General features: G+C 35.1%; 1 long non-coding RNA gene across 4 annotated transcripts in view; it reads left to right on the forward strand.

Moving 5' to 3' along the window:
- The window catches only part of LOC149799178 (uncharacterized), a 29,791-nt gene that overhangs the window by 1,517 nt on the left and 12,995 nt on the right, over positions 1-15,279 (forward strand). Inside the window, exon 1 of one of the 4 annotated variants that reach the window (XR_016421098.1) lies at positions 14,338-15,098. The exons of 1 other annotated variant lie outside the window; for it this stretch is intronic. This is a non-coding gene — a long non-coding RNA (uncharacterized LOC149799178). Of the gene's footprint in view, positions 1-14,337; positions 15,099-15,279 lie in introns of those variants that run through there. 2 more of the 4 variants (XR_016421100.1, XR_016421099.1) reach the window with 2 other exon arrangements.

The following is a 15,279-nucleotide window of genomic DNA, read 5'->3' on the forward strand; positions in this document are numbered from 1 at the left end:
CTGTAGTTTGTCGTATGACAAACGCTATGTCAGTTATTACAAGTTTTGTATATTCTGTTTATAAACTTTACACTTACATCATTCCAACTGTTTTCATACAGATTTGGCCTTGCAACAATGTAAATACTAAGTTTTATTAGTATCATCTTTGTGGTCCATCTCGTGTCGCCATATGTTGTCATAATGGCATACTAGAGATTAGCATGGCATTATGACAACAGACGGCGCTCTAAATTTCTGAAGTTTTTTTCCTCTACCAGAAAAAATAAATGCTCCCCAAGAAGCTTTACGCATTCATTTTGCGTCGATAACTCTTTCAGTCCCATTTTTAAGGTGTACGTTAGCAACAGAGTTTTAATCGTCTCTAAAACCATATGCTTTCTTGAAGATCTAAGTGATTTATAGCACCTTACAAAAATAAAAACGCATACAGTACAGCAAGGTGGTCCATCTTTTTCAACCCCAGTTTTGACGCACTTAAGTATTTACCTTCACCATTTAATAAATCTACTTCTTAGTGATATCTCTCATCACTTTGGAAACATTAGTTATTTTAGTACGGATCAGAAATTACAATGATATATTCCCACGTACTCTTCTTAACGAGCTTTTATCAGATGAACCCTGGCTGTAATGATTGTATTGTACGTCACCCATTTTGATGCACCTCACAGACATCTTTTCTTTTTGTTTCCCCCTCCCCTCATGCATAAGGAACATAATACGAAGAAATTTGGAGTGAGAGAAAAAGAATTTGGGCTGGATGAAAACTTTGATCCTAAACTTGCACCAAGTAACTGACAAGAATATGGTTCAGCATGTGTATACATCCCTTGCGATTTATCTACAGTGTTTATATAATCAATGATACAAAGTTGCAATAGCCTCATTATATAAGAAAATAAATTCTGAGAATGTGGTTCTATTTTCTATATCTAAACATAGAGAACATTTCCAAACAATTAAGAAATTCTTTTTTTCCTCAGATTTCAAACTGGAAACTACATTTTGTATCGGGGGCCGAGTGGTCTAAAGTGCTCTCCATTATGTATCACTGCCATCTCACCTCCGTCTGCATAGGTTCGAGTCTAGGATTCGGCCAAGGTGGGTATGTGAGAAAGCTTGCCAGTAGCTTCTCATGGGTCAGTGGTTCTTCCCGGGTTCTTCCTCCACCAATAATACTGGCCGCCCTGCATAGCCTATCGTGTGCTGAAAAATGGCATTAAACCCCACAACAACAACAACATTTTGTATAATTTAAAATCATATGCATCCATATATCTGCCTTGGAACAATGAATAAAGTAAATTCCATAATTTAAATGACTTAATCACTCGGAAGACAGAGTCATAAGCAAGTTTCTTCACAGAATAATAAAAACCAATAACCAGTTTCTGACTACAGTTGTAAGATGTCTTAGAAGAAAGTAACAGCTACTTTATAAGCATAAAATACATTTAATGTAAGTTATAGGCCCCAAGTACTATTCATCAGATAAGACAAAAGACTGGGTCTCAGAAACTGAAGCCACACACATACCAGTTCATTACTTTGTGAAAAATGGGGTCATTATGAGAAAATGGAGATGTATCTGCTGGTGATAAATGGTCAGTGAGCAATCAAATTGTTGTTCCAAAGTCATATAGACAGGAAATTCATAGTCGAGCCCATGAAACTCCTAAGCTGTCATTTAGTTCTCAATAAGACTTGTCACAAGAACTTGAACCATTTTTATTGGTTGAAAATTGAAAGTGATGTTTATAAATGCCATAGATCTTGTCACACTTGTCAAATGGTAAGAAGCCCCAATCAGAAGATACCTAAGGCTCATCTGCAACCTATTCCTGCATTTGACCATTTGACGAACCATTTAGCAGAAAAATGGTAAACTGCCGGCTTCTTACCTGATATAAAGTCGGGCAACCAATACTTGTTCACCATAATGGGTGCATCCACAATATTTCTATAGACTATTCCTTTAAAGAATGTTAAAGCAAAAACTATTCAAAAAGGTTTGGTAATTTTTTTAACATTTGTTTGCCTTCCCAGATCTGTCCAGTCTGATCAAGGGTCAGATTTTATGTCTGGATATTTCCGACAACTTATGCATGAAATAGACATCCAACAGTTTAATTTTTCTGCCTATCACCCAGAAAGTCAAAAGGATATGGAACGATTTCATCAAATTTTGAAGAACAGTACTAGGTCATATTACTTTAATAAAGGAAGGGATTGGGATGATGGTGTTCATTTTCTGTTATTTGCTGCTTGGCATTAAGTTTAAGAATCATTGGGTTTTAGATCTTTTGAACTGTTATTTGGACATACTGTCCGTGGACCAGTTATTAAAATAGAAACTTCTTTCAAATGATTAATCTTCTTGACTATCTTTCTTATTTCAGATTTAAGTTATTAAACACTTGTTAAGTAGAAGAACTAATTTTCACTTTACTCAATCAAAAATGAAATTTAGGTGTGACAAAATTACACAGGGAACTTTAAGCCTGGTGGTAAAGTTCTGGCTGTCTTGCCCATACCTCAATATCATCTTGAGGCTAAGTATTATGGTCCTTATACCAGGGTTCCTGCAGTCATGGAAATCCTGAAAAAGTTTGTAAATTACAGAAAAGCACTTAAAGGGCCTTGAAAAGTCATTCAGAGTTTTGGAAAAGTCATGGAATTTGCTTATTTTGCATTATCCGGTCACATTTATTTACAGACACAAATGTTTTACCAACCTAACTTCTTCAATGGATTTTGTTAGAGTAGGTTCCCCATAAACGTGTTAAACTACATCCAGGGATTTTACCACCATTCAAAAACATTGTACTCACGGCATTCAAAAGAGAATGATCTATCTGATTGGATGAAGTTATGTCCAAAAGCCAACTGTAAAATGTTTTTGTGTTAAATTTACATGTTAGGTCAGTATTAGAGGTCATAAATTTGCATTAGAGGTACTCTTGAAATTAGTTGTTGTTGTTGTAGGGTTTAACGCCATTTTTCAGCACAAGATAGGCTATACATGGCGGCCAGTATAATTGGTGGAGGAAGAACCCTGGAAAACCCCGGGAAGAACCACCGACCCACGAGAACCTACTGGCAGGCTTTCTCACGTACCCACGTTAGCTGAGCCTGAGACTCGAACTCACGCAGACAGAGGTGAGATGGCAGTGATCCGTAACGGTGAGCGCTTTAGACCACTCGGCCACTCGGGGCCCCCTTGAAATTAGTAAAGAGGTCTTGTAAAATTGTGGAAAAGTCATGGAATTATATTTTTTTTAAAGATTGCAGGAACCCTGTTATACTTTTCAAAAGAAAGTCGATGACTTAAATTATAACATTAAGAGCCCTGGGAGGCAGAAACATAAACATCTGTTTGGTATGTTAACGGAGTATTTTGATAGAGATAGAACAGTTAATGATTCAGTCAGTTTAGTTGTATTTATCCTACACAGTGAGAATGTAAACGATGCCATGATGGAATGCAATATGTCTAGTGACTTTAGTTTAACAAAAATTTGGAATTTAGGCATATTAAACAATCTGGACAAAAAACGTTCATATCTAGAATAATAGGAAAGGAGTGAACAAGAACAATTATTACATGATTATGAACATGTGTTTCCTGATGTTCCAACACGAATAAATAAAATCTATCAAGATGTATACTCTATCAGGACATCGATGTTGTAAATCCTACATCTGTGTAGCAACAGCCCTATAGGATGAATCCTCTCAGGCAAGAATATTTGAAAAAGGAAAGTCACTTTTACTGGAGAATGATTACATAGATCATAGAACAAAGTAAAAGTAATTGCAGGTCACCATGTATTCTTGTGCCTAAACCAGATAATACATGTACTTTCCACATGTGTACTGACTAAAAAAAAGTCAACAGTGTCACTAAAACAGATTCATTTCCAAAGCCAAGAATGGATGACTGCATTAACAAATTAGAAATGTCAAATATTCACAAAGATTTACTTTTTTCAAGGAATCGCAAATTCCACTCATTGAAGGAGCAAAAGAAATTTTGCCATTTGCAACTCTAGATGGGCTTGCTTTATCAGTATGAAGTGAGGTCCTTTGGAACAAAAAAATTATCTGGCAACATTCCATTGTCTAATGACTGTTAATATGTTCTAGATAATTAGAATGCATACATTGACGATGTCATTATCTACAACACCTGGGAAGATCACTTGGAAACTATTCAGAATTTTTTTTATTAACTCGGTGAAGCAAATCTGACAATTTATGTACAAGTGAGTTTTGACAGGTTTATTTCAGTCTTAGGACATATTGTGGGACAAAGTTAAGTTAAATATATAGAAGTTATGGTCAAGGTCATCTTAGTTCCCAGTGCCTGTTAAAAAAAAATTATGCAATTTTTGGGTATGGATGGTTATTGTCAGAAATTTTGCTGTTTTTCCATAATTGAGGAGCCTAGGTCAAGTTTGTTAAGAAATTTAAGTTTCATTTGTCTGGAATTTGTTTTGAAAAATTAAAAGTCTTCCTTAAAAGTGCACCAGTTCTTTCAGCATCAAATTTCAAATATTTAAAAAGTCTGTTGATGCAAGTGATGTAGGGGTTGGAGGAGTATTGATCAAAGAAGATAAAAATGTAGATCATCAAGTATGGCTATTAAAAAAAAGTAAACAATCATCAGAGAAATTGTTCCACAACTGAAAAGGAATGTTTGTCTATGACGTTGTCTTTGCAACATTTTGAAGTGTATATTAATTTATTTATTTCTCTGGTTGTTGTATTCAGTGATCACAGTCCCCTCATTTTCAGTAAACAAAAAATGATAAGTAGAGGTTGTGGAGATCGAGATAATACTACAAGAATACAGCAATGACATTTGACATCAGGGAAAAAGATAATAAGGATTGACGATGAACTCTGTGTGAATAGAAGTAATATATTGCTTTATTCTGTGTAATTCATGACATTTAGTTTAACTATTATAGTATCAGATGCATATTTGAGTTTGATGTAAAATAAAGCATTATTGTGTAGGATGATACATGTTCTTTGAGCATTCCAACAACAATCATCTGCCCACATGTCAAACATTCTTCTTTCTGTAGATCTACCTGCAAATGAAAAATAAGAAAGTTTGAGAACAATTACCATAAATTCACTTTTATAGATATTAATTTGTGTGGTTTTCAAAAAATGGACACTTTTATGAGTACTCAAATCTGTGAATGGGTTATGGTGTTTTTGAAACAATCAAAACTTATTTAACAGCAGGAAAGAAGAGAATTCACAGCAAATGCACAAAATACACATGACAAACTTACATGTACATATTTAACTAAACAATACTGATTTCATCACATGATTTAGATATTACTGTTAATGAACCCTCCCCCAATTTAAGAAATTAATAAATATGAGCTATTTCTAGTATTATTGTTTTCAGTATTGATGACACATGATGAAATCTGTATTTACAGTAACAGTCACAAAGTTGCAGTATAATATAACTACTGATGTAAAAGATACACATCTTTCAAAAACTTGAACACTATTCATAATGATACAACTACATATCTGCTTAAGCATATCAGTGTACAAGTTTTGGATATGAAAGAAATATTATACCAAAGTTTCGTCTGAATACAGTAAATGATGTTGATAACATAATTTAAAAACTATGACACAAAATTTTAATACTGTTGACAACGCTATTGCCATTGAAGTGACTACCTTGCCACAGTTGTGCAGGTGAGGTAGTTAAAATTGTATGAAGGAAATTTGAGAGCGATATTAATGCACTGCAGTGTTATGCATTTTTAAATATAAACAACAAACCTGTGCTTCCTGGCAATCTGTCAACGCTGATAAATCAAGATCTCTTTTAATGGGTCATAGAAAGCACATGGCTTGCCCCAAGTTGCTTTCATCTGCCAGGTAAGCACTGGTGTATCCACCATGTGGCATCCGAATCCTTTCTAAAAACACACGGCTGCTAATGCCTGACCTCAGCAATTCAAATCCCCCTCCAGATTTTAATCTGGGAAAGCTTTCTTCACGTTGAGTCCTGAAATATGCGGGGTCACTGTCCTTACAAAAATTTATCTTTTTATCTCCCAGACCAGCATCATAAAGGTGCTTTCATTCATCTCTGCTGGGAACACCGTCCTGAAGAAAAGATAGAAAATAATCTGTTAGTGTTTGTGAAAGCACAAAAAATACCAGACCCTTACTACCACCCAAAATTAAGTCCAATGTGGCATCAGCAGCAATGATGAGAACAGTAAAGATCAGCAATATCCCTGATTTTTAGTACCCACTAAACCCAAATAGTCACAAAATTACTACATGTCAATAGTGAGTAAATCTGTCCCATCTATCATTCCATTACAGATGATACTTATCTTATGATGTGACTGTGGTATTGAAATCACCTTCTGACAATGTCATGACAATATTATGAGTTTCACCATAGTAAGCTTCTACCACAGAAATAATACAGGCAGGGCAATATGCACACTTCTGTGTTTACAGTCACAATACATCTTGGTGTGTCCAAAAATATTCTCTATATTTCCACTTAATGCTGCTACTATTATCTGATACTGAACACAGTTTAGGTGTGGCGAAGTAGGTCAGAGTGTTTAGAAACCTGGGTCTCTTTTTTAATGTGGATATTCCCATGGTGTTCTTTTAGTCTCAATTGTACACTACTAGGACTAGTCATACTGCATTGGATGAGAGCAGACCTGCCAACTCTTATGATTTTTCCGTAAGTCCTACGAAAATTACCTTAAAATACGGACTTATATACTAGCAAAATCTATGGAAAAATGATCGTTGCTGAAAAATCTGGATAATTATTTCTTCCGTGTTTTATTTGTATCCTGGTTTTATCTTAGAATTAGTGAAATTAGTCAGGAAACCAGACTAACTTTACAGCAGCACCCTAGATGCTTTAAACTGCACCTACTTGTTCACGTGAAGCGTCTGCATGATTAAACTGTTGATTATAGAATTTTTAAAAATAGCATCTAGATAGCGATGCATGTTGAAGACGAAAGGGAAAATAAGCTTCTAAAAAAGTGTTAATCAACACAGAAGAATAAAAAGCAGTATTCGTATTCTTGTGTATAAAAGATGAAAAGGACACAATTATGTCTATTGGACATCTCATGCCAATTTGAGTATGTCTTGTGGTGGGAGGTATCATTGCCGTCGTCATGTGAAATGGAAAAGAATTTCAAAGAATTATGTAAAGTTGAGAGATAGCAACAAGCCACTGAGCTGCATAGGGTTTGGAACTAGAGTTTGTGCAACTGTACTGGTAGTAAATAAAGTCTACGCATACTTTACAAACTTTTTAGTTGAACATAATGTTTATCGTCGATGCATCGAACTGATAATTATATTTTCCAGCTTTACAATAGCAGTTATTGATATTTTTTTACACCTTACTGAAAACTAGTCAATCTTATAGAAAAAAATCAACTGCCTTACTGAGACGGACTCATCAGGGTTTGCAGGTCTGTGAGAGACAAACTTAATGAGTTGGAGATAGAACATCGGTCATAACAATAAGATATTCTCATGCTGTATTCTTCCTGGTATCTCCATCACCCAAAATTGGATGTATCAACAGTGACTCATTGGTTAACATGCAGAACTCATGACAGAAAGGGTTTAGGTTAGAATCCAACTAATGGACCAGCCTAAGTCAGCTACTGTGGTGTGTCCTTGGGTAAGGCACTTTACTCCAATTGCCTTTTCATTAAATAACAAAACTGTGTTGCTGTGCTGATAAACACCAAACCAAACTGAATGGGACTGCTCCGGTGGCCTTACTGGTTAGAATGTCTGCCTCTGATGCAGTAGGTCGCAGGTTCGAACCCTGGATGAGTCATACAAAAAACCTAAAAAAATGTTATTAACAGCTGCCTCACTAGGTGCTCAGCATTAAGAGGATATTGTTAGGACTGGTCATCCTAGTGTAAGGATAATGTGACTGGGTGGGACATGATGCTACATATCTGCAGCATGATACCCCAGTGCTAGACATCACTATAAACTGACTCACTGCAGACATCATAGTGATATGACTGAAAATATTTTAAAGCTATGTTAAAAATCCAAATCACACATACGTGCACGTACACACACTGGATAATTATACCTAGTTAAGTGTCATATAGAGCTGCTATGAATTTTTGCCAAAAATATTAAGGGACATACAGAATTTGTGTTTCCATATAAACGAAAGAAGTTTGTTCAGAAGTGAAAAAATCTATCATTTAAAGATAGCTGGGTTTTTCTTTATACATCAGATGTGCTTGCTAACAAGCAAAATCTGTGGGTCCAATATGACATGGGTTCCATGGCCCTGCCTTTACTGTTTCCCCATCGTGGATTGGAGTACTTTCCAGCAGTTCTGGGATGGCTGTATGGAGCAAATATATTGCGTAAATTTTCGTTACTCTCTGAAATATGGCTTGGTGTTGAGCCACCTGTGGTACTTGCTGCACATGAGACTGTGGTAGCTGAAGACAGGTCATCGGCAGCCTTCTGCTGCAAGCTGCTGATTGCTCATCATCTAAAACCTAAAACAACAATAAACTGGATATATTATTAGTAAAAAAGGAAAACAAAATAATGGCAAAAAAATAACTATTTGCTTTTAGGTGAAAACTTGAATGCAAGGAACCCTATCAAAAATCATCAACTACAATTTATTGTACTAATTAGACTGCATAATGTTTGATTTACTGTAGACATTAATTGTATCACAACTTTAGCATATGGACTACTTGCAAATGAAATAGGGGTAATGAATTGATTGAATTATTGATATGTGATGATATTATACCAGTGCATGAAATATTAGATAATACCTTAAAATGAGGGCTGAAAAGTTAATTAAATCTGTTTAGTTAATCTTGTTCATTACATTTTTCAAACTAAAGGTGAAACAAGGTGCAGTGATAAAAAAGGCTGAATATACAAAGGTATCTAAAGCATGACAAGTAGGCTACAGTGATCTTAGTTTGGTTTGGCCAGGATATTAAGAGTAACACAAGTTGATAAATGAATCAATACTATATGAGCAAAATGATTAATGTCTTGCTCCATTACTGGAGTTTCCTTAACATTACTGTATTATCATCTTAATTACTGTACATTATTATGTTTCACAAGAACCTTTCAGACAAAGAACTAGATTCAACTTTCAGGATGAAATGCAAGAAAGATTTTATTTTTTTAAGATAAACACTGAAAAAACACCTGACACAAAATCAGACCAGCTGATGGTTCTATGATTTATTTCAAATAAAACTGGTGAATACCACATGAGTTGGTAAACTTAACTGGCCAAATTTCAAATTTCATCTCAGGTTCAGATATATATCTGGTATTTTTGTGATGGTCAAAACATTAGAAATTACAAATTATAATCCTTTTCATGGTCTCTGCCAATATTAAGTGCAAAAAGGTTATTTTATCACCTGCAAAAAATTAGATTCTTCAAAACAACAGCACTTTTGTACAGCGAATATAATGAATATGAATCGGGTAATAAAATATTTTGGGGGATAATTCTTCAAGCAGTCACTACTGAATATAACCAGTGTGTTCTTGAGGCATAATTTATAAATTTATTTGGTACATAGGAGGTTCTGTATGGAGATATTACCGAAGTAAAAGGATTACAAACACACTTCTATCTTTTCAAAACAGGACTGCATGTGATAAATATGCATTAAACATTCAAATGAACAATATAACAAAAACACCAAACAAATAATTAATATCCTTCCTATGACATCACTGCTGCTAAGTTACTGCGGTATTCCAAGTTTTCAGTATTTTACTGCCAAGCACCACCTATCAGATGCTTATCACCATACATTGGATGACCATAAGTTACTTGTTCTGCATCATCATCTGGATCTATGAACATCAGTGTTTCCAATAATGGTCATATCCCATGTTCTAAATTAATATCTGTATCTTCTTAAAATCTATATAACTGTAAACAATCTGTTAGCCAGCTGTCATCTTAATATCCTGTGATGTCATGCAAGAGTCAGATGACATGATTATCATATTTGTCAAGAAACAATAGATTGAATCTAAACATACGAGTTAAAATGTAAAGTATTTTAATATTGTTGTTTTCTGTAAGTTCTGATAGCTTTTTCAATTGACAGCTGCTGACTTTAAAGCTTTGTGTTACTTTATCTCTTAGCACATTAAATGTGCATTTAAAACATATAACTGGTATAATTTTGTTTCAAAATAAAACCATTTTCTAAGCATTGTTGACAACCGATTTAAATAATGTGCATTCTCAAAAACATATTTATACATAAATCATCAATAAATCTACATGAAGAAATCAAAAGAAGAATGCTCTGGTCACAGAATCTTATCAGAGCAAAATACAACAGTAACAGTGTATGAGATGACACCATCTGTGAAAAAAACCAGGCTACAAAAAATTCAAAGAGCAAATTTCTGACATCAGCATTAGAATCTAGTCTTCAATTCATTTTGGACATAATTATTAGGTAAAAAAAAAAAACAAATGTGTACTTCCAGTTGCCTGACTGTCCCAGTGTTTTGTTGCTGACCATAGCACTTTTTCCCCCAGGGTAAAATCAAAATTCCCAAAATATATTTGACCATTAATTGAGCGGGTTTTGCCCAGTAGTTGTAGTGCTTAGTATGTAATATATATATATATATATATATATATATATATATATATATATATATATATATATATATATACACCGCTCCCTAGATAACTCGTGCCCGGATAACTCGCGATCCCGCTTATAACGCAGTGTCCGTCTTGGCTCCCAATTTTTCTAACAAGAGAAAATGTATTTAAAATATCTTTAAAATATGCTGAACGTGAAAAAATTACGATAAGAATTGGTAAATTAAACCTTGATACATTGCTCGTTTTATCATCGAAAATGGTGATTAATGCCCGTAAAAATAGAATCCATATTTTGAAATTTGCAAGTTCTAAATAAGAATTAATTTCAGAGATCTCGAAAACACTTAATTACGCGTATTTGGACGCCAATTTTTGATCTGGGACGCAGAAAATAGCTGAGGCAGGAGTCCTCCGTATGCATGTAATAGGTGCGCGGAAAAATTCAAAGATTTGCCAGTCCTGTTTCAGCCACCTGCTTTGTTGGAAAATGTGTTGATCAGTTAGCTGTGCTGATATTTACAATGGTAGAATTCAGTGACTGAAAGACTCCTTGATGTACATACATGTTGCCATTTTATAAGAGTACATAAAAAAAGAACATGATGCAATAGCTAGGCGGCTAGTTCAAAGGCTTTGCCTGGCGGCCGGGTGAGAAAATGTACTGATATTTAGTGATTGAATTCATAGGCAGAAAGACCCAGTTTTAAAATCCTAGCGAGACCTCTGTTTAAAGATATAATTTATTATGTAAGTTTTTATGATTAATAGTTGTCAGTATACTGTAAATAAACAGTCTGGTGAAATAGTGATCAATGAAAACTTCTGGTAAATGCTAACAGGTGGCAACAGAGAATGAAATAAACACCAATTAAACGTCTTCCTGTGTGAAAGTCACGTTCTAATCCTTTAATTCCGTTTCAGTGTAAACATTATAATCGCAACATATTCTGTTCATTGAAAACATGAAAAGAGTCGATCGACCGTCACATCGAAACCCGTGAGTACTTCTGTGAGAACCTAATTACATGCCGGCTTTGTTTTGATCAACAACTTGGGGAAGTGTTTGTTGCATTAAAAAAAATATCGATTACAAGAGACCTGGGGTGTTGGATTAAGGGTCTTGGAGCTGCCTTTGACGTAAAGCAAAACAGTAACAGAGACAGCGACGATGATAGTGACTTTGAAGGTTTCAGTGAAACTGATGTCATTAATGCTGAGGCTGTTTGGGAGAAATTCGTACAGACTCATGGTCCTGAGATGGGCGTTTCTCTTGATGATATGGAGGAGTGGATTTGTGCTGACAATGATTGCCCCGCTGCCGAATACATGTCAGATGAAACAATAATTAATTCTATAACGAACAAATTTGCAGAATAAGACGATTCTAACTGGAGTACCACAAGCGTTGAAAGTGATGCAGACGCAGATGTTGCACCACCTCCCCCTCTGCACAGGAAACAATCAAATCTTTTGATATTGCCATAAGGTGGCTGGAGACTTAAAATGTTGACTGCGTAAAGCTCATGCAGTTGAGAAATCTGAGGGATTTTGCTCGGCGGCAGAGAAACCAAGGAGTAACACCCACAAAAAATTAACTGATTTTTTTCAAAAAGTGAATTGATATTTGTCAAGCGTGGCACAAACGGCAAGTATTAACTTGTTCTAATTTACATTGTTTTAAATTTGTAGACTTGAAATATTATCGTTAATTAGTTCTCCTTATTAAGTCCGTCACTAACAAAACACCACTTGCATTTTAATTACATCTCAGTACACGCTAAAGTGAAGACCACAGACAGACAGGAATAATCCAAAGGCTAAGCTTGTTTAATTACCGTGTAAATAACACTGCATAGCTATGTGGTTGTTGTGACAATGTACATAGTAATTAAAACAAGAATGAATTGTTGATATAGTGGTATTTATTGATAATGGAATATAGTAGGGTCGTAATACATGAGGATTATCACAATCATCAGGTAACAGTATTTTTTCTCTTTGCAAAAGCTACAAATAAAAACCACCCTGAATATATACGGTCTTGTACTCTGACAAAATTTTGTTTCATCTCTTTCTCTCACACACATATGCGTGCGTGCTCATGTGCATTAACTAAAACATGATTTCAAGTTCTTTATTTTTCATTGCAATTTGATAATGAGTTTATTTTTAATGTAAAAATACAGTTGCACTTAATTTCTTGACAATGTGGTCTCATATCGTTGCGTACAATTTACCAATAAATAATACCCATAGCTAACACATGTTCAAACCATCTTAATCATTTTGCAAACATTACACAACAGCTACATGTGCTGTAAATGCAGACGAGCTTGCACACTGAGACATAATTCCCCCCCCCCCCCCGTTCACTAATAACAACAAAAATCATGGAGTACTTTTATTTTTATTTGAATTAGATTCCAGAGTTGAGAGCAGAATGAGACAGAAAATATATGTTTACTTTGTATGTTTGTACCGTTAGGTTCTCGAGTAGTGTGTGTTCCGTAGAACTTGTTCAGGTACGATCCCTGTATTCTTCGTACACGGTCAGTACCACCAAATGATAATTATTTATTTTACATATAATTTTTCGTACACTGAAATTAATATTTTTTTCATGTACGAAAAATAACATGAAATACGGTACAGAAAATTTTACTTGTACAAATGCTAATCATCCAATATCATCAAGTATGCTGTAAACAATACTTCAGAGAAAGAAAATGAAATGTGTTTCTGACATTTAGAGACAAACATCACAAATCAACATCACGACTGATGTAATCTCCCTAGTCCTGGTTTAACCCTTCCCATCCCATTATAGATATTTTAACATTGACAAAAGTTGGAATTCACTGTTACACCACTGGCAGCATATGGTATCTGCTTACTAGCAAACATAAATATCCTTGCGTCGAGCCATACCTGCATGAAATAAATAGAAAGATGATTTATTTTCTCACAAATCATGATTAGAATAATTGTCATGTCTTTTTAACCTGCTGATAGATGAGACAAAACTATATTGATGAAACATGACTAAAAAAACAAATCTTGCAACCTACATGCCGTGAGATCAGAGGTCCAACAGGTGCAGATACCAACTATAAATCCCCATTGCATTATTGTTGAACAAAAAATGTGAAAATATCAAATGAAATTCGCATAAACTAAACCATAATTATTTCTCCACATATTCTGAGAACAACGACAGAAACTTGTTCCAGCCTAGAGCGTCCGCTCCGGATGCCAGAGGTTGTGTGTTCGAAACCCGGCCGAGTCATACCAAAGACTTCTAAAAATGGTACTAACAGCTGCCTCACTAGGCGCTCAGCATTAAGAGGTTAGCATAGCTGCCAATACTCACAATTGTGGCGTGACTTTTTCAGCGATTCATGAATTCACGCCGCAAGCAACAAAAATTCACGAATTCTCAATTATTTTAAATCTTTAATAAAATAACCGATTTCCCGTTAAGTGCAAGTCGTGATATTGGTAGTTGCCGAAATGATCCGGTTCTGCTGGTTGTAGAACTACAGCCGATTGGTACAGTTGGCCTGGTAGCAAGCATTTTAGCCATTTTAATCTTTATATGTATAAGAGTAGTTTTACATATGCTTTTGAGAGCAATGGGGACCTAACCGGAATTTTGTTCCGCGCATGCGTCACCAATACTGCTTTGAACTACCGTTTGGCATCGCATCTAAGATCTTGAAAATGGCTTCACCACCAAGGAAAAAGAAATGTATTGCTCAAAAAGTGAAGTTTGATTTGGAATGTACCAAAAATTGGCCGTGCATTCAAGTCATCAAACACTGATATACATCATGCTTTTTGCACACAGTGTGCCACAAATTTTAGTATTGGGCATGGTGGCAGAGATGATGTAAGGAAACATATTGGTTGCAAAAAACACGTAGAGGTTAATGGGAAAATTAGAAATTCGCAGATTTCGGCTCTGGAATATTTTAAGCCATCGACGGAAGACCTGCAGGCTAACAACGCTGAAGCATTATTTGTGAGTTTTCTTGTTGAACACAATTTACCTGTATCAGCTGGTGACCATTTGTTCCGACAAATGTTCCCGGACTCGAAGATCGCTTCCAAATTTTACTGTGGAAGAACCAAAAGTGCTGCACTAGTTAAAGCAATGTCGGTGACATGTCACATATCTTCATTTTCTAAGCAACTGATGACAGTAATGATAAAGGAGCCACACCTCTAAGACCCGACGCTGATATTTATGTTGTGGGCGTCACCTCAACAAAATCAAAATGTGCTATGTCTTACATGTAGGACTACTGGTGGTAAAATGTTTCAGTCCTGAACTAGGCAGGGTTACAAGAGTTGCTATCAGTAGAAGCATGCAACGAAGCTTCCACAGGTAATTTGTTTACTTCGACTTATATAATAAAAAGTTTTTCAAGTTTCAGGTATAAAACTGTTTTATTTTTCATTATGTAGCCATTTGCAAAATGAAACACTTAAATTTTATTTTTGTTAATGTTTTAACTTTTAAGGATTATGTTACACAACTAAAAAGATAAGGCCATTTGCTTGCATAT

This window comes from Sinohyriopsis cumingii, chromosome 5 (assembly GCF_028554795.1).
Source record: "Sinohyriopsis cumingii isolate HCF-2022 chromosome 5, ASM2855479v2, whole genome shotgun sequence".
Classification (NCBI taxonomy): domain Eukaryota; kingdom Metazoa; phylum Mollusca; class Bivalvia; order Unionida; family Unionidae; genus Sinohyriopsis; species Sinohyriopsis cumingii.